At 37.0% G+C, this 21778-nt stretch overlaps 1 protein-coding gene across 4 annotated transcripts in view; it reads left to right on the forward strand.

Annotated features, from left to right (window-relative positions):
• MYT1L (myelin transcription factor 1 like) overlaps window positions 1-21778 on the forward strand; it is a 704996-nt gene that overhangs the window by 291720 nt on the left and 391498 nt on the right. For all 4 annotated transcript variants that reach the window (XM_069108684.1, XM_069108683.1, XM_069108686.1 and 1 more), the window contains exon 4: window positions 20406-20549. The gene's annotated coding sequence lies outside the window, so the exon portion shown is untranslated. The remainder of the gene's footprint in view (window positions 1-20405; window positions 20550-21778) is intronic.

Raw genomic sequence — 21778 nt, forward strand, 5'->3', positions numbered from 1 at the left:
CTTGGGAAGAATAAGGAAATCATCAATGAAGACTATGCCATTGATTTTCAGAAATGAACATAAATGATGAAGGTGATTTTTGGTCTTATCTTTTTAAGGATACTAAATAAAATTTCACAGATGCATATGTGTGTGCATACATGTGTATGTGCATAAAATAGTAACCAATGAAGAAAGAAAAATGGTTTTCCAGTATGAACCCAAAATAATGTATTAGTCTGCTATGTAAATCTCTGTCATATCCAAGACCCAAGAAATTACACATATGCAAATATCAAAGACAAAAATATGTGTGTTTGCTTGATAGTAGGGAAATTGTGTATAAAAAAATCGTCCCATGAAATTGAGTAGCCAATCAAGTGGGTAATGGAGAAACTTTGTAATATCTGAAATAGTCTGTAGGATTGAAATTGAGTAAACTACAGCCCCGGGATTGACTTTTTCTTTGGGACAGTGCTTAAGCCGTTTCACATTATGCTTTCCATGAAGCGTGTTAGGCCCAAAAATGCATTTCCTGGCATGATAATCTATTCAATTCACCGAATATAGATCAAAATAACCTTTGTCTCTTACAAAACAAAGCAAACCCACCTTCAAGATGAAGATTGGCTCCCACTGAAGATGTTCAAAAGACTGTGCCTCAGCCTCTTAAGGCATTTAATTCCGAGAGAGAAAAATTAGAAATATTTAAATAAATGGCAGCACTATTGAAATAATTTAATTTAATTTAATACAATTAAATTTAATTCAATCAAAAAGCACTTCAGTTTCTACTATGCTCCAGGCACTATACTAGGCACTAGAGAACTAAAACAAAACAGTCTCAAGGAACTTACGGTATTGATGGGAAACAAAAAGTGGACATTTACTTATGAAATCTATATCAAATAATTTTTCAAAGACTCCATATGTCTTTTGATATGATATGAAGGACAGTGACATAAAAGTTGAATGAATGGGCATTGAAGAGGGCATGTGAGTAGAGGGAGTTGAATTACCTTGAGAGAAATAATATTCCTTTGCCAATAACATTTTTAAAATCTCATTACTCTTTTTTTTAATATATTTTATGGCAAATGATAACTTACATTTATTTGAAGAGGATTTAACAGTTTACCACCTGCCTTTATACATATGCATTTCTTTTACCATTTGCCTCGGAAGGTAGATAAGGTCCTACCAATTCCCTCAAGAAGAGAAGCACAATTCTATCTTAATAGTCAGCATTTGCTGAGGGTGGAGAAAGGTGACCAATCCATCAAGCTTCCAGCCTGAGCCCTCCTGCCTTGCAGGGGGAGAGTATCGTCACTTTTTCTGCCTCTTTCTCTCTGCCTTCTAGTACCTAACCTTGCTCTTCTTCCACATGGTGACCTTGAATTCTTCAAGCCCTCAGTTCTCTCCCAGGCCCGCTAATTTTATCTTTGTGGCAACTCTTGAATACAGGCCCTTCTCTTCTTTGATATTCCCACCACCTTGAAAACAGGACCTCATCTCCTCACCCCTAGACTATTACGATAGCTTTCAGATTGATCTTTCTGCCACAAGTCTCCCCCAACTCCGATCCATACTCCATGCAGCTGCCAAAGTGACTTTCCTGAAAGGTGAGCCTGCCCAAATCACCTTCCCTGCTCAATAAACGTCAATACCTCTTACCACCTCCAGGATCAAATACAAAATCCTTTGTTTAGCACTCAAAGCTCTGCCCTTTTAGTCTGTGCACACCTTACACTACATCCCTCCCACATACTCTTCAATCTAGTAACAATGGCTTTCTTGTTGTTCCTTGAACAAGAGACTCCATTTCCAGACTCAAGGCATTTTTATTGGCTCTCCCCCATGCCTAGAATGGTTTCTTTCCTCATCTCTACTTCCTGGCTCCCTTGGATCCTTCAAGTTCCAGTTAACATTTCACCTTCTATAGGAAGTCTTCCTTATCCTCCTTAATTCTAGTACCTTCCCTCTGTTGACTATTCCTATTATTCCTCATTTGTACATAGTTGTTTTTATGTTGTCTCCCCCATTACGTTGTGAGCTCCTGAAGGGCAACTACTTTCTTTTTCTTTGTATCCCCAGCATTTAGCACAGTTCTTGGCACATAGCCACCTAATAAAATGCTTATTGACTGATTAACAGTAGGGAAAACTGAGACTCAGAAAGATTAAATGTCTTTTCCAGGGCTATACAGCTAGTGGTAGGCAGAGATGAGACTGAAACCCATGTGATAAAATCATAAAATATAGAACTGGAAAGGACCATTTTACCAAGAAGGAAAATGAGAGTTAAAGTAGGAAAATGACTTGCTTAATGTCCCACACTTGAATTTGAACTCAGACTTCAGTTTCCAGATTGACTCTGTATCCTTACTTATTATAAATTGTCCCATTTTGTGTCTGGTGTCCAGTTATAGGCTAATTCTCTTGTTGGCAGCTGCCATATTATATACTTGAGCACAGTGCTGAGATACGCAATTAGGATTTGTTGAATTGAATCATAAACATTAGTATGCTTCTTAGTTGATTGATTCCAACTCAGATAATTAGGAATTTGTTATAGAAGAGATTAAAGCACCGGCCTGAAGTTAAACTTTTTACTATCTATGAAAATGAGCAGTATAAGCAAGATAAGAGGGAATGATGAGAGGATAAATATATAAGGCAAATACCTCCATTTTCCATTCACATGCAAGTAATCAATATAGAAAAGCAATGTTGTACTGGATTTGCTTACAGAAAGATATGGGTTCAAATCCCACTTCTAAAACTTAGTGACTATGGGTAAGATAATTTCTAAATCTAAAATTGGGTTAATGATATCTCTAGATCCTACTGCAAAGAGAGGCATCTAGTGCTACAACAAAGAGAGTGGTGGGCCTGGAATCTGAAAGATCTGAGTTCAAATGCCACCTTAGAAACTAAACTGCCTTTCCCCTCAGTTTCCTCTACTGTAAAATGGGTATAATAATAGTATCCATTTCATAGGGTTATTTGTGAGGATCATAATATTTGTTACAAAAATTAAAAAAAAACTTAGAGTGCCTGGCACATAGTAGGAGCTATATACATTCTTGTTCTCTTGATCTTCCAAAGGGTGAATACAAGATCCGAATGTGATAACGTGACAAAATAGTTTATAGAATCTTTATTTCTATATAAATATCAGCTATAATATAATAGATATTAGGGATTCTTGATTTATTCAGGAAGCTTCACATGGAAAGTAGTTGTTAGCCAGTAGCCCAATGTTATTACAGTAATAGAAAGTAGTAAAGCATATCACCGTGTGGAGGATAGTTTGAAGTATGGAGAGACTTGAGATAGGGAGATGATTTAAGAGGCTGCTTCAATAATAAAGTTGAGAGGTGATGACAACTTGAACTAAGCCAGAGAGAAAATAGAGAAGGGGACTGATGCAAGAGATGTTGTGGGGGTAGAAAGAGAAAGATTTGTCACCTGATTGGAGAGTGAGAAGTCAAGGCTAGCACCAAGATTACAAGCCTGGGAGACCAAAAGAGCAGTGGTGTCTTTATCAGCAATAAGGAATTTTGCAATGGAAGCTAAGTTGAGAAAGGTAGGGGAGAGAAATATAGTTCTGTTTTGGACATGATGGATATGAGCTATATCCCAGATGCCTAATTTGAAATGCAATGTTGTTGTTGTTATTGTTGGAAAGAAATTTTTTTAGCTATACCGTTCTAGAAAACAACTCTACATATAAAAACAAGCTATTGGAGCATTTATAAATTAGGCACCACATGCAAAATATATCTGAAGCCTTGGATTATAGATGGATAAATTCTCTGATTTGGACCTCATCTGGCACTGTTTTAATAGGCATATAACTTATCCTGTAATAGCGTGTATTATATTTATTTGCCTTGGTGACTGGGACCACAGCTACATTTGTTGGTTTGCTATGAACTGCTTCTACAAAATGTTGCTAAGGTTGCCATCTTTGAATAAGGAAAGATGAAGCTGGTCTGTTTAGAAGATACATCAAATAGCTTTAAAAAGTCAGGGAGCACCCTCATTTATTCATCACTTGATTCAATTAAAAAAAGGGAACATTGTGGAAAATGGGAGAGCTGGCTTCACAATGAGGAAGACATGGGCTCAAGTCCCATTTCTGAAACATATACTGAGCTCAATGCCCAAGGAAATCCTAAGACTGACTTATTATGGAATAATTTCTTCAGAAACACAGATCCAATACTTATCATTCAACAAACAAGTTTCTAAGGTATACAAGCACTCAAATTTTAAGTAAGACACAGATTCTTATTCTTATTGAATTTATAGTCAAGGAAGGTGATTATAGGATCATAGATTTAAAGCTGAAAATGACCTTACAGGACACCCAGTCCAACCCCTTCATTTTATCATTGAGGAAACTGAAACCTAGAGAAGTAAAGAGACTTGTCCAGGGTCACATAGCTTGTAAATGTCTGAGCCTGGATTAGAATTCGGGTCTTCCTGACTCAGTCCAGGAAGACTTATCTTCCTGAGTCCAAATCTAGTCCCAACACTTATTAGCTGTGTGACCCTGGGCAAGTCACTTAACACTGTCTGCTTCATTGTCTCATCCTTAAATGAACTGGAGAAGGAAAGACCAAATGAATTCAGTTTCTTTGCCAAGAAAACCCCATATGGGGTCACAAAGAGTCAGACAAGAATAAAAAAACAACTCAACTCAAATTTGACTCAGTATTGCTTTTATAGTTTTTCTGTAATATCTGTGTATTTCACCACATCTAATTTCTGTTAATATTTTGAAGTTTGTTAAAGTAATAGCATGAATTTTTAATCAGAAATAAACAATTTTTTATTTTTATAGAGATGAATTTTGATAAAATTGTGGAGATATCATTACATGGTTATTGTTTTCCCCAGTTAGAACCCATTGGTCATTTTGTCATGGAAGTTGCTAAGAACAAGCAGTTCAATGTAGGAGAATTCACTAGAAAGGAACCTTTTTCAAAACACATCAATACCACAAAGTGTGTGCTATTCTGGGGGGATGTTGCCTTATAGAATTTTAGTCACTGAGAAAACATTCAGGTCAGATCATTCATCTATCCATAAATGAATTACTTAAGACTTCTTTATTTATTAGCCATGAAGAAATGTGAATTGGTTAAAGGAAATTGGGACATAAAAAAGAATACTTGGTGAGGGGGTTCAGAATTGAAAGGTGTCTTCATTTTGTAGTGGTCAGAATGTGATATTTCCAATCCAAGAAGCTTGGTTTGAATCGTGAAACTCTGCCACTTACTATCCCTTTTAACTTTTAGTAAAGATATTTAGCCTTTCTAGGCCTCATTTTCCTCATTAATAAAATGAATGGAATTAGATGACCTCCAGGTTCCCCTTCCAACCCTAAATTTATAATGCTATCATCCTAAAAAAATTTAGATTAGTTCTATTTGACACCAGAAGACACCACATAAAGGCAATGTGTGGAAGTGTGATGACAGAAGGAATAAGAAGATCTGTGATAACAGAAAAAGGCAGTAGTAGTCAGAGGATCTGAGTTCTAATCCCGGTTCTGCCACTTTTTTACTAGTACTATTCTCTACTGGGGTGGGGAACCTGTGTGTGGCCTTGAGGGCACATATGGCCCTCTTGGTCCTCAAGTATAACCCTTTGACTGAATCCATCCTTTTGGGATTTGTTGTGTGAAGTTTGGATTCAGTCCAAGAGACACTTGAGGACCTAGAAAGCCACACATGGCCTCAAGGCTGCAGGTTCTCCCCCTCCTCCCTTGCCCCCACTTGCTAGGCCTATCATTTCATTTTGTGGGCCTCAGTTTCCTCTTAAGCAAAATCAGAGCATTGTAGTAGATGACTTTTTTTGACTCCTTGCTAGTTTCTAAAGTATTTTAACCATTGATTTCATTGGAATAAGATGTTTCTTCTTGTCTCCAAGGTGAGAGATTTTATCACACAAATTTTATACACAAATCCATGTTGCTTTTCATTATAATAAATATTAAATAAATATTTGTACAGAGACAAGTTAGGCTCAATACGAAGAAAAAATTCTCAAACAATTATACCAAAGTTGAATGGGCTGCATTAGGAAAGAGATTATTTGTTCCCCATCACTGGAGGTTTTTAAGCAGATGACGGATGGCCAATTGTCATGAAAGTGGCAGAAAAAAATTCTGCTCAGATACAGTTGGGACTTGTATATCCTTTGAGGTTTCTTCCAACTCTGTCATCCTGTGTCTTTGGGTCTAGACAGCAAAGAGGCAAATGGAGAACAATAAGATGTTATCTATATTGTCATTGTTTCTTCCTAGAACTTTCATCATTTGCTGTAAATTATTGTTTTAAAAAAAAATTGAACAGCTGTGACCAAATAAGTATGTATGTCTACAAAACTAAACATGCTGTGTTAACACTCCCTTGAAACAAATTCCATTTAGGACAAGGCAATGAAGGCAGCATTGTTCCAAGAGTTGAGCGTGTCCAGCTCAGCTTACCATTCCTTGTATGGCCACCCATGCTGACTCTGATGGAGAATGGCTCAGGTTCCCCAGGAAGATAATTGTTTGAAAATTAAGCATGCTTCACTCATTAAACATTTTTTAAAAGTCTCAAAACCATTATTCCAAGTCCTGGAAAATGTGCCAGTCTAGTACCAAGTACTGAAGAAGTATTTATGCTGACTTTTTTCCTATAGAATTACAGGATTTATATCTGGAAGAAGACCATAAGTAATCATACTGTAACTAGGGTAGATATGCCTGGGCTTGCCCATATCTGGAGAAATACTCCTTTCCTTAAATGGCTCCTCTTCCTCACCAGAGTGTTTCAGAGACCCACAGTCCCTATACCTTGACCTTGACCCTGTGCCCACAAAGGTTGAGGACAGGGAAGCAGACCCAGTAGAGAGCAGATACATGAGGATTCTTGTAACCAAGGTCATAGGAGGGAAAGAGAGACCACTCTCTGTTCCATCACTATTGTACCAACAGTTGATATTGTCTTGCCTGACCCACCCACTCTGATCTTTAGAACTCCTTTTTACATCCCTGCTACTTAGTGCCACTCTCTTCTCTCTGTCCAGATTAGCCCTCACCCTCCCTAGTCCCTCCTGTTCCCTCTGTAACTTGCCTGTATTACTAACAAACTCTCCTTCACCCTGAATTGTTTCCTCTCAGATTCATTTCATTTTTTGGTGCGCCCTGCAATCTAGTTCCCTTTAAAGACGCTACATGTCTTGGTACCCTTTCCAGGTTAGATTTAATTTCTCTCATATCCCCTGATACATAGGACCCAGTAGGAGGAGCTGATACTATCCTTACTCGTCACTGTCATCTTCCATCTCTCAATATCACTCAGCAGCAACCTCCCATCCAGCTCCTTGTTGCTGTCATTTAAGGATCTTCAGATCACTCTCTCTCCTCCACAATTAGCTTATTACTTGACTCATAATTTTTTTTCTCCCCCCAGACCTATCCCTTCAAAAGCACTCACACATGCCAAGTTCTCTACTTCTTCAACTCCCATTACCCTATCTCTGGTCTAACTCACATTCCCAGGAGGAGTCATATCTTAAACTTCTTCCCCCCACCAAATGGACTTGCCCAGGTGCCAGGATGCCTTGTTACCACTCTGAAGGTCATCTAGCACTTCTTCACTTTACAGAGTAAGATAATGGGAGTGAGATCAGGGCAGTGACTTCCTCAAGGTCACAAAGATTGGAGCCAGAATCATAACCAGTTAAAATTGTATTAGAGTCAGGATTATCCTGACCCTAAATTTCTATCTCCTCATCCAGCGGTGTCTCTACTAAAACTGTCCTCCCTGTATCTTTGAGCTAGTTATATGTACTTTAGTTATAGGGGTCCCATTGTGGAGTGTGCCTAGGACAGAATACAAAGTTAATTGGACAAAACAGGCTAGACTCAGTTTGGGAACAAAACTAGGTCAGTTCCTCAAATATTCAGCCTCAATGACTACAGATTCTTAATAGATCATCTTGCCTCCAGTTTCTGACCCCTTCAATACATCATCCACAAAGCTGTAAAATTAATCTTCCAAAAATTCAAGTCATGGAATAGGGAAGATCTGAGTTCAAACCCAGCCTCTGATACTTACTAGTAAGTCTCTTGACCTCTTTTTTGCCTCACTTTCCACAATTGTAAAATGGGGATAATAATAGCACTTCCCTTCCAGGGTTGTTGTAAGGATCAAATAACAAGTAAAGTACTTCGTGTCAGTGTCTGGCATATAGTAAGCACTATATAAATGTTAGCTATCATGATGATGATAATAATGTCACTCCCCTCTTCAAGAAACTCCATTGGTTCACTAATATCTCATCTCTAAGATAAAATACAAACTCCTCTACTTTGTTTTTAAAGCCCTAGCATTCAGCAAAAACATAGCACATATAGTACACCTCTTCCATTGTAAGTCATTGAAAAGATGAACACCTGATAAAACTTTGAAATATCAGCCCACACTTGTTACAGTCTTCATTACAAAGAATGAATTAAAGATGTGGCATTTTTAATTCAGTTTCTAATTTATTTTCTCTAAACAATTCAAAATAAATTATTAGAGAATATTAATAATAAGTTATTTACATAATGATTTATGGTTTATAAAGTACTTTATATACATTATCTCATTGGATTCTCACAAATAAATTTGGTAATGCAACTACTATTGTTCCCCTTTTATAAATGAAGAACTGATAATCTCAGAATCTAAGTGGATTCCCCAAGTTCTAAGAGTCAATGAGAGGTCATATGACTTTATGTCTGATGCTTTCTTCCTACTACCGTGTTTCCCCGATAATAAGACACTGTCTTATTATTTTTTTGGACAGAAAAACACCAGAGGGCTTATTTTCAGGGGAGGGCTTATTTTAATGAACATTGACAGCAATTTTAATAAACAGGTAAATGTGAACAAAAAAATGTACCTTTATTCAATAAGCAAATCACTGGGGAAGAACAGGATGACGCGCTCACTGCTGCAGCTCTGATTGGATGCAGCTCGGAGCGCGGCGTGCATTTCACGGGGTGGGGGGGGAACGGTGAATACAGAGGGTACCGTAATGTAGCCTTCACTACAGTAGCAATCTCAATAGGGTTATTTTCGGGGGAGGGCTTATTTTAGAGGAATCTTACACAGTAAGGGGAGGGCTTATTTTCGGGATAGGTCTTATTATCAGGGAAACACAGTATGCCTTAGATGCCTAACAACAACAACAAAAAAAGAAAGAACCAATGACGTTGTTTTTGCAGTTATTTTAAATATATAATGACTGAATTAACTCATTCTGATGTCATGTAGTTATTTGAATTTGTCACAAAATTATAAGGAAAACCAGAAATTTTGTCAAATTAATTTTGTAATGTGATCTCAAGACTGGTTTTTCCTTTTCAATTTTTGTGCTGCATTTTAAAGTACTGTAGGCAATAGGAGGAAAACGTTATTACCTACCTTATTCCTTCCAGTTATCAGGAACATTTTGCTAAACTACAAATTGCATGTAACACAAAATCAGAATGTAAGGAATGTACATCTCAATTCCAAATCTGCAATTTAGTATTAATATGATTAGTTGGTTTTGGGTGACTTGAATTTTTCTAACTCTATCTGATGATAATATCAGTCAGTACATCATGGTTATAGTCATCTGACACTTAGCCGCACACAAAAGTGAAAAAAGGAGCTAGATGTAGCATTTTTTATTGGACATTTTCAACTGGATATTCTTGACTAGAAGTTCTTAACATTATTTTTTTGTGCTGGGGATCTGATTGGCAGTTGGAGGACACCTATGGACACTTTCTCATAATTCAACTGGTCAGTTAACTAGCATTATTAAGCACCTTTTATATGCCAGGCACTGTGTGAAACTCTGGAGATATCCATAGCCTTTATCTCCCCACATTATCCCCCCACATTACTATATGCTTCTCAGAAATAGGAACTATTTTACTTTAGTTATAGGGGCTCTGTTGATCAACAGGTAAGAGAGTGCATAGAACAGAATACAAAATGCATTGCAGAAAGCAAGCCAGATCTACTTTTGGAATAAAACTAGGTCATTCCTCAAATATTTAATCTCACTGACTGCAAACTCTGCCCCAGAGTGCACAATGCCTGGTACATGAGTGCTTAATACATACTTGTTGGTTACTTAATTGCTTGAGTGCATGTGTCATGAGTCAACATGATCAAAAAGTTTATTAAGCAGTGGCCAACCAAAAGATGAAGCCCCTCCATTGTGAATTAGACTGGTTCTGAACAGCAGACATAGTCTATCATGCACACCATGCCTGGAGCCTTTCCCACTTAGTAGAACCTTCCCCTGCTAAGCTTATGCTGTGATGGCATAGCCTTAAAGAACAAAGGCCTACCTCTAGACCCTGATGACACATCATTTGCAAATGTATTTTAACCTATGTCTGTGGCAGGAACACTCATCCTGATGTGATCACAGATCCATCAAAGTACCAAAATAACTGTTGATTAACACAAACTTATTTAAGGCACTAAATATTTAAATGAGTGTAAAGCCATTATTTATTTATATATCCTTCCTAAGGAACAGTAAGGCAGTGAGATGACTCTGTGGATAGAGCACTAGGCCTAGAGTTAGGAAGACCCAAGTTCAAATCCAGTCTCAGACACTTAACAGTTGTGTGATTCTGTATAAAGCACTTAACCTCTGTCTGCCTTAATCCACTGGAGAAGAAAATGGCAAACCACTCCAGTATCCTTACTAAGAAAACCCCATGGAGTCACAAAGAGTGATAAGACTTGACAACAAAAAGGATCACCTCCCCCTTCACAATTTAGTCCCATATTCCATTTTTCATGCTTCTGATATAACGCCGTTCACATACTGGGTATATCTATAATATATTTTAATTGGATATAGCATGTGATGTTTCTTGCCAAGGCCTTTACTTGCACCCTTGATCCCATCCCCTCCTGTCTTCTCTAGTAGATTGCCTCTACTTCTATCCCTACTTTCTCTTATCTTCAATCTCTCTTTATCTATTAGTTCTTTCCCTGCTTCCTAAAAATACACCTGTGTATTCCCTATTCTTAAAAACTCTCACCATCCACCCTATCTTTCATCATATATCCCTCCTTCTGTTTGTCTGAAAGGGATCATGGTCTTTTGGAAAGAATCATGGACCTGAAATCAGATATTTTCTCACCCAGCTGCTCTGGCTCCATATCTGTTGCTCATTATGACTCCACCATACTTCTTTCTACTTTTTCTTAAAAGGGAAACCACTTCAAAATACTAGCTACCTTGTTTCTATAGGTCCAAGAAGAAAGGAGCCATTCTAGTTCTCTTTAACACACACACACACACACACACACACACACACACACACCTCAACAATTTGAGAGATATGTTTCATCTCCTTAAAGGTCACTAGAATTTTTTTTAATTAATTAATTTATTTTAATATTTCTTATCTTGGAATTACACACTCTGAATAGACTTATTAAGTACAGTTATATGAAAGAAGGAAAAAGCAGGATGTATGCCCTAACTAAGCAATGGAATCAGCAATCATTCCAAAAAGCTATTGATCTTTCTTGTTCCTTCACTCTCAGAACTTGGTAGTCCTGAGCCAGTTGCATAGGAATTTGTTTTTCTTTGATGCCTTCTAGGAAAATAAGCATAATAGCATGGATCTGGCTTTTCAGGGCTATGGCTCAGCTTGTTAATATTCCTGCTAGAGGGAAAATGCTCTGTTATTTATACTTTGGCTTTCCCTCCTTGTAGCACACAGCCCTTTTGTCTTATTGAAGGGATTCAGCAACCTGAAGGGCCATTGATTCATCAAAGATTCCTTTAAGAGTGCATTCCTTCTTTTAGACAAGAGTAGGCTTTATTAAGTGCTTCTGAAAAAAAAAGATTTCTCAATACAAGTGTGGTCAATTCATTGAGTATCATTTGACAAGTCGTAGATCCAGGTTTTTTTCTGTCTTGGTTTGCAATACTTTATTCAGAAAGTATGTGACATCTTGACATTAGGAATTTGTCAATTATTTTGGAGAGTGGCTGGTTGTCTCCAGGGTTAGGAGACAGAGTAGTCATAAATCTATTTCATACTGTTCCAAAATAAAATAGTTTTGTGTAGCTTACTGTTGAGAGACCCTAGTCTCTTTTGTGGGGAAGATTAAGGCAAGAACATGTATGTGTATGTATATATATATGTACATATCCAAAAAGCAGTTTGTAACAATTCAGAGTTCCCTAGTTATAGATGAGAGAGTAGAAAGAAGGAAGCATATAATATACTAAAGTTATACATAAATCATCACTGTAGTGACATTATTACAAAAAGGCTAGTAGATTGCCCAAAGGACAACAGATAGAGATGCATTGGGGACAACATAGGGGACAAGTGACCTTCAGCATATCACCTTTGATTATAATAATATATGGAAAAATACATTATCAAGAATACACATAACTGGGCGGCCAGATAGCACAGTGAGTAAGAGCACTGGCCCCAGAGTCGGGATAACCTGGGATCAAATCTGGGCTCAGACAATTAGCACTCAACCAAGAAACACCTGGCCGTATAACCTTGAGCAAGGTACTTAACCCCAATTTCTTTAAAAAAAAATACACATAACTGGACAAGTTAATGGCTGATTCTCTAACAAGAGCAAGAGAACAGGTATTGAAACTTGTATTGGCATCCACAAAATATTAAAAGAACCATAGGACATTCTCTAGAACATTGGATGTCTCCTTTGTGGAGGATTATGGAATAGCTTATATAAAATTAATGCAACAAACATCAATAAATATTTATGAGCAAGTTAAGAGACAATGTTATATAGTGGCTTGAGTATGAGCCTTGGCATTGGAAACACATGGTCCTACCTTTCACACATCTGAGTCCTTAAATAAATCACTTTGCTGCTCAGTGCGACAGACAACATCCAAGATCTTAAGTTGCAGATCCGCTACTAAACCTCAATGGAGGGAGTTTCTACACCAAGAGATCCTGACCCCTCTTCTCCCTCCCCACCCAGAAACAAAATCCCTTCCTTCAAGGATCTCACATTCTTCTAGAGATAGATGATAGATAGATAGATAGATAGATAGATAGATAGATAGATAGATAGATAGATAGATAGATAGATAGATAGATAGATAGATAGATAGATAGATAGATATTTAGTAGAAACTAAAAGTATGTCCATGGCACCTAAGTGCTGCAGTATATAGAGTTCCAGGCCTGCAGTCAGGAAGACTCATTTTCTTGAGTTCAAATCTAGCCTCAGATACTTACTAGCTTGTCACCCTGGGCACATCACTTTACCCTAATTACGTCAGTTTTCTCATCTATAAAATGAGATGCAGAAGAAAATGGCAAACTACTCCAGTATTTTTGCCAAGAAAATCCCAAATGAGATCACAAAGAGTCAGAAACACCTGAAAAAAAGACTGAACAATAGTATGTAGCACATTATAACCAATTTGAGTTATTAAGATTTTGGAGAAAGGAGTATTAACACCATAAATTCTGCTACCCAGCATTTGTTCAGCCAAAAATCTCTACTTTACTGTTTCACCAGTAAATTCAAGATTATTTTTAATACTGAAACTGAAGCCTTGCTTAATCCTAAAATACCTTGAAAATCATCAGGCGAGGGTTCTGTGTTGTTCAAAATAGTCATTTGTGCTATGTGCATTTTATTTTAGCCTAATAATTGGACAGTTAGTGATATGTGAACAGTATATTGATAGTGTTATAGCTTTCTACTAACCAAAATATTTAATCAACCCAAATCCTAATTCCCTGCTTACACACACAAATTACTGTTATAATTTTTGCCATCCTTTTATTTTTCTTCTCCACTGTGTTCTCAATGGTATCCTTGCAACATTCCTGAGTGTAAACTAATGAATACATCATCCTCATTTGTAAAAAGAGGGGATAGACATAGAGAAAGGTTAAGTGACAACAACTTATAATAATAGTAACAATGACAATAGCTAGCATTTACATTGCACTTACTATGTGTCAGGTACTGTGCTAAGCAACATATGGTAGAAAACCCATTGTCTCAGGAGTTAGGAGATCTGGGTTCTAGTCCTTGTACTGCTTTCCTCGTTGTTTGACTTGGCTAAGTTCCTTAACTTCTCTGGGTCTGTGTCCTCTGTAAAATGACCCTTCAATCTAGTCTAACATCCATTAGACTAGTTAAAGTCTTCCACCTCCATGGTTCCATAAATCTCTAACTTGCTCTTAATATGTCAAATAGTGCCAGGAAGTAGGATTTCCTAGGAATAGGGTGGGTAAATCTAAAAATTTATATGTATATATATATATATATCTAAATATATATCTATATTTATAGAATGATAAGGGCTACTTAATTGTTTTTGAGTGTAATTCCTCATAAGATGGTACAGAACAAAGTGAAATATATCAGTAATCAGGAAAAGGTGTTTACTCCCAAACTGGAACAAACTAGTAAGATGTTCTGTATCTCTGTTCCCAAAGAATGAGATAGACAACCATCTGTCTCAACTGGTGTGGACTTAATGCTGCCTGGAGGCAAAGAACTAGGAAAAAACCTCTTGAGGATTCTACAGGATGCCTCTTGTCATCTCTTGTCATGTACAGTTGTGAAAACTTTTTTTCTGCCCCACTCTGCAATGTCGAAGAAGAAAGAAGCACAGAATTAGGTTTAGATGAACAGGGTTATGCAAAATCTTGGGATGTATGACATTTTTTTTTAAGAAAATTCCTTTAAAATTTTCTGTTAACTTTTTTAACTTTACAAGAACCTTGAAGAATTTTGCAGGGTCCATTTAAGGCAGAATTCCAGTGTCACAAATGTGGATGCTGACCATTTAAGCAAAGCATGCCTACGTGTCATTTTCTGTTATCTCAAGAAAGTGAAGGAGTCATCACAAGACACATAGGTTTAATGTGAGAATAGCTATAAGCCTGGTCCATGAGAGACACTGATGAATATACCAATAGTCAAATTCTGAAATTGTAATTATCAGTTTGCTAACACGAGTTTGTGCCAAGACTTCAATTTGTAATCGTCCATAAGATCATAGATTTGGAGCTCAAAGGAGATCCAAAAGATTATCTAGGGACCAGAGATTCTGAACCTGAAATGTGTGAACTTGGTTTTGGGGCATATTTTATAACTATTTCAATAGTTTCCTTCATAATTCACACACACACACACACACACACACACTCACTCACACACTGGTGAAAGACCCTCCATCTGGTCCAAACCACTCTTTACTAGTGAAGAAAAAGAGGAACAAAGAGGGCAGGATATCTGTCCGAGGTCAGATACATACATAGCAGGGAGCAGAACCAGAATGTGATCCCAGGCTCTCTGACCCCAAACGTAGTATGTTTCACTACACTATGTATAAGGAAGCAACATCTGTTTATAACAACTCAGAGGTGGTTAGCTACTGCTGAGTTGATGATATTGCTGATTTTTAGGGTTTTTTGATAGTAGAAGTTCTGGGAAGGGAAAGGTAATTTCTGGTTTCAAGGCAGGTAGGTGGCACAGTAAATAAGACTGCTGGGCCTAGAGTCAGGAAAACCTGAGCTCAAATCCTGCCTCATATACTTATATCCTTGGACAAATTGCTTAGGCTCTGTCTGCCTCAATTTCCTCAACTCCAGAGTGGGGACAGTAATATAGCACCTCCCTCCCACTGCTTCCATGAGGATCAAATTAGATAATGTTTGTGAAGCACTTAGCACAGGGCCTGGAATTTAGTAGGCATTTAAATGCTTATTACCTTCCTTCCTTGAAGGCTCAAGGAAAGCTTCATAGAGAAAGAGGGCTTTCAGCAGTTCTCAAGTGAATCTTTAAATTCTTTAGGTTTATAGGATGATACATAATAAATTCAACCAAGTGTTTATTAAAGTAACTAACATAGACAAGGCACTGTTGTGGTAACTCTTGTGGATACAGAGTGAAAAATGAGAAGGAGACCTTGCCCATAGGAAGCTTACCTTATATGGGGAAAGACAACATGTTTTCAGATAAGCAAATACCAAGTAATTTGAGAAAGAGAGAATGAACAACTAGGGAGATCTAGAAAGGCTTTGCAGGACTAGAGCTAAATATATTCCAGGCAGGGAAACAACCTGTACAAACACAGAGAGGAAGGACGTAGAATGTGAAATCTAAGGATCAGCACATAGAGAGCAGAAGGAAGAACAAAATGAAATGTTTGAAAAGGGAGACTGTAGCCAGATTGTGAAACAAAACTGAAGAGTCTCTATCTCTTAGAATTGAAAGGGAGCTGTTGAAGGTTCTTGAGCAAGGAAGTAGCATATGCTTTATGAAGACTATTTTAGCTCAGTGTAGGGAACAGCAAATTAAATAGAGAGAGATTGGAAGCAGTGAGACCAATTAGGAAATCCAGGTAAGAGTCAGACCTAGGATGCTTGTTATGGGAGGGGAGAGGAGAGAAGAGGATAGATAGTAGAGAGACTTTGAAAGTAGAATTGATAAGATTTGGCAGTTGATTGAATATAGGAAGAGAGAGAACTGTCCAGCATAGATGCAAGTCAGAGCATTTAACTATCTTTGAAACAGAGACAACAACAAAAAACACATTAGAAATAACATATTCAACACCCATTCTTCAAATAAATATCCTCCTACTTGATTTCCCCATGGTCTCCAGAATAGTGTGGGAAGAAAGTTTCCTGTCTCCAGATTCATTTCCCCACTCCCACCCACCCCACTCCCCTCCAAAGCAAAGCAAAATTTCTGCAACCTATGGTAATAAAAGAGAAGCTACTGATAGCAGACTATTACACTTTTCTTTGTATTGCTAATGCCTTGCACAGTGAATGAATGGCACATAGTAGGCATTAATAACTGCTTGCTTGAATCCTAGCTATGCCACTCACAACCTGTTTCGCCTAAGAAAAGTTCCTTCCCCAGTCTAAGCCTCAGTTTCCTCATCTGCCAAATGAAGGAGCTAGACAAGATAACAATATATATGATATTTATTTAGTTCTTTAAAGTTTTAAAGAGGTTATCATAGGCTGTATCACTGAATACTCACAATAACCCTGTGAATTAGGTACTATTCCTATTCCTATTTTTCATATGAGTAGACTGAGGCTGGGCAGCTAGATGGCACAGTGGATAGAGCACTGGGCCTGGAGTTAGGAAGACCCATGCTCAAATTTAGCCTCAGACACTTTTTAGTTGTGTGACCCTGGGCAAGTCACTTGACCCTGTATGCCTCAGTTTCCTCATCTGTAAAATGAACTGGAAAAGGACATGGCAAACCATTACAAGTGTCTTTGCCAAGAAAATGCCAAATAAGGTCATGAAGAGTCAGACATGACTAAAATGCCTCAACCACAACAACAGAGTCTGGGAGAGGTTAAATGGTTCACCCAGAGTCACACAGCTAGGAAATGTTTGAGGATTTTAGCCTGAGAGGTTGAAAAAAGTGGTATCTCTGATGAAAGAAATGAGGTAGGTAGGAAAGCGTGCTTCATTTTTTTCTTGGGACCTTATATAAGGCCTTTCCTAAGGTCAGAAGTATGACTGGGTCTGCATGAGGAGCTAGCTTGGTCATGAGTTCTTTTGTTTTTCAAGAGAGCTGCCTGTTCCATTTAACTGCCCACCCAGGGAATTCCTTTCTAAGTGAGCATGTGCAGAATATGGGATTAGGTCTAAGCATTCCGAACAGCAGGTATCTCTTTTCATGTGGGCTGATTTCATATCTGAAAAGTCATGTATTTATTGAATGTGTGTAGATTCGAATATTTTAAATACAGTAAAGAAGTTTACTGCATTAGTGTTGGATCAGTTTGTAAACTGAAAAAATATAAGGTAATTGAGTACCCCTATTATATGACTTTTCTTAAAGTTCCTAGAGCACCCCCACATAAAAGCTCTTCAGGCTTCTGACCATTTCCTCTTCTGTGTCATTATCAACAATTTCTGTGTAAAAGTAACTGTGTGGAAGATTCCTTAAAAAGCCTGTCATATTGAAAATACATCCTTGTGACAAAAATGCAGGATTGTAGTTATAGAGGTCTGCATTCTGACTGGAGTATTTATTATCTTGAAATTTCCCTATCTGCTTGTAGGAGGGATAATTGTGCTTATGAAAGTATGTCCTTATACATTGTTAGGGGGGAAAAAACTCATGAAATGATGCTGAGTAATTCTGTCACCCTAAAGATGTCAGGAGAGATGGTGATATTTTAAAATCCTTTTCAAGAGAGCAGTATGGAAGATTTAGTATGAGAAATACAAAGGGTTCTCTGGTTTGTGGGTATGAAGATGTATGATTTCTATTAGAATAAGCAAAAATAGAGAGTGCATACTAAAACATACCTTACATTTTCTTAACAAATTTCTGGTTTTAGATACGTATTAGTATAATGGGAAAATTAATATGATATATGCATCTGCTGCCAAGGGAATACAATCTGCATTAGTGAGGGGTGAAGTTGATATTTTCTCCATCTCCAAATCCCATGATCTTTGAGTAACAAAATAAAACAAACTCCTGCTTTTCCCTTCTTAATGATGAACCATATAATGAATCTTCAGAAAGCAACAAAAATCCTTAAAGTGACAGAGATGGATTCCTTAAAAAGTGAGGCATTGAATGTAAATTATTCAGTAATATTGCACATATTTTTTTCTTCAGAAGACTTGGCAAGATACCAAATTGAGAATCTTTATATCTTAACTTTCAGTGCTATTAACATATTATAAAGTAACTCAGATCAATTTTGCCTAATATGGTTTTATTTCTGAGATTTATTTAAGCAAGGCTGATTGATGACATAATGGATAGAGTAGACATGGAGTCACAGCCTGAATTGGATTCATAACTCAAATGCTTACTATCCATGTGATCCTGAACTCTCTCAACCAATCTTGATTACAAACTTTACATATAATAGTAGACAATTTAACCAATTATTCTGTGCAAATATATTATCACTTAGTGGTCAACATTCTGGTGAAGAGCCTCTGTAAAGTTAGCAAATGCTGGTCTTCCAATAACACATGTAAGCTTCACCAGTCCCCATACACGAATGAATGGGCATTCATTAAACTCTTACTATGTACTAAGTATTGTTCTAAGCATTGGAAATATAAATAGAAAAGAAAAGAAAAAAAGACCCTGTCCATTAGGAGTTCATATTCTAATGGGAGTGGGGGGAGACAATACAAGGGTGTTTCAGGTATAAGTCAAATGGACAGGCAGTAGTTGTCCTTAGGATGGAACAGCAGAGTTGTTATTAATGGGTTCCTTAGTGTTATTTTGATCAAAATAAAGCTATTGGAAGCAGAATTCAGATTTAGCAAGCAGAATTCAGATTTAGCTAACTACAATTCCAAGTCCAGTGCTCTATCAACTCTGATATCTGGCTACCCAAAATCTTAATGATTTTTTTTAATTAGGCAAAATTTTCGAGTGATTATGTATTGTGTAACAATTTAATAGTATTGGAAGTTAAGCAAACAAACAAAGCTTCTCAAATAAAACTGAGTCATCTGAAAATGCAAAGACTTTGGTGGGGGAAGCCTTTGTCTTCTGGGTCTTCAGTAGCTATGGGTACTTGAGGTGGTAGGTTCTACAGCTGAAGCTCCATAGCATAGCAATTGGGAACCCCTCATCATTTCCACATCTGGATAAGATGTCAGATGAGACTTTCGTGGATGTTCTATGTCATATAGAATAATATGTCATGCAAAAGTAAAATCAAAGTCATCACATAAATATAAGAATTAGTTAATTTTATATCAAACACTTTTAAAAATCAATAAATTACATGCTATTTAGATCAATTATTTTCATCATTTCTCACCTAGATTTGGACAGAGTCAAAATATATACACATATACATTTCCCCTTTTTAGATGTGATTCATTATTAAATACTTTGTCATTTCTGTACACTTTTCATGCTCAATCTAAGAATAAAGGTTTCTTTCCTTATAATGGATCAGATAGATTAATTCATGTTATGTACATTTCTCTTCATAATAAATAGTAGATTGTATTGATTTGAAAGGAATTTTCAAGAACTTTTCCTTTACCTAAACCAGTTGGTAATGAAGGGATGGTGATGTTCATCAGGAAAGGGAGTAGCCATATTGATGAAAACACAGATCCATCAAAATAAAGAATTAGTAAAAACATTAAATATGATTCCCATTATTTTTTCCAGTTCACTTCCATAGTTAGTTTGCTTTGTTTTACTGATTAGCTTGCTCATTACTCCCTTCCAGTGCTTAGGTGAATTTAAAAAAAAAAGCCCTGGTGCCACATATTCTTATATGCCTTCAGAATTCCTTAATTGTTTCATAAGTAACACATGTAATCTTATTACATTTCTTCTCTCTTTTTCTAGAGTGACCACCTCTGCTGAAAAGAGAAAGATGTAGTTTTCTCATTCAGTCAAGATTTAATCCCTCACAAATTGTCATCAGAATTCTGTCAAAGAAAGTTCCAGTTGTTGACATAGACATATGGAAGTCCAAAAAGCCACATAAAGGTAATTATCTTATACTATATTCAAATTAATGACATAGATTTATAAAGTTATATGTGTTTCTTTGATAGAATTTTATTCTATACAGCAACATTTATTATAAATAAAAGTATTATCTTTTTTTTTCTTTTTGGAGGGGAGAGGGCAGGGCAATTGGGGTTAATTGACTTGCCCAAGGTTACATGGCTAATAAGTGTTAAGTGTCTGAGGCCAAATTTGAACTCAGGTCCTCCTGACTCTGGGGCCGGTGCTCTACTCATTGCACCACCTAGCCACTCCAAGTATTGTTATTCTTAGGGCAACTAGATGATGCAGTAGGTAGAGTGGCAGCCCTAAAGTCAGAAAAACTCATCTTCATGAGTTCAAATCTGACCTCAGATACTTACTAGCTCTCTGGCCCTGGGCAACTCACTTAACCCTGTTTGCCTCAGTTTCCTCATCTATAAAGTGAGCTGGAGAAAGAAACAGCAAATCACTGCAGTATCTTCCTCAAGAAAACTCCAAACAGGTCATCAAGAGTTAGATACACGGGCGGCTAGGTGGCACGGTGAAATACAGCACCAGCCCTGGAGTCAGGAGGACCTGAGTTCAAATGTGGTCTGAGACACAACATAAAAACTAGCCGTGTGACCTTGAACAAGTCACTTAACCTCAATCGCCCTCCAAAAAGCAAAAAAAAAAAAAAATCAGATACGACTGAAACAACTGAACAACAATGAAAATTGTATTCTTGCCTACTTGGTGGCAAAGAATAACTATCCTTAATTATTTTGAACTGTACTTGTGAAGAGTATAAAATGGCTATGTGTCCCTGGACAAATCACTTAACCTCTTAGGACCCCAGGCAACTTTCTAAGACAGGCTGCAGAATAGTTGCCAATGTGCATTGGCAGAAGGAGTTTTCTCATCTTCAGTTCCCATAGATTGAGACAAAATAATAGACCATAGTTTGGGATATGAGTTTTTATATTGTTTCTATGCATAGATTCAAATATGATGATTATATTAAATGTAACATTAATTCCTATCCTCTGTAACACAATATATTCTATACTACATACTAATATACTATATACCAATATATATTAGTAGTATGTTCATAATGAGGAATTGAAAAATTTAAATTAACCAAGTTATTTATTTCATAGAATCTTGGAGGGGGAAGCAACTGCCAAGATCATCTTACCCCTTGTAAAAATTTCTTCTACAATGACCCTACTAGGTCTAGTTTG

Source organism: Petaurus breviceps, unplaced genomic scaffold, assembly GCF_028583685.1.
Source record: "Petaurus breviceps papuanus isolate PSGF00001 unplaced genomic scaffold, PetGlider_PUasm1.0 90418, whole genome shotgun sequence".
Taxonomy (NCBI): domain Eukaryota; kingdom Metazoa; phylum Chordata; class Mammalia; order Diprotodontia; family Petauridae; genus Petaurus; species Petaurus breviceps.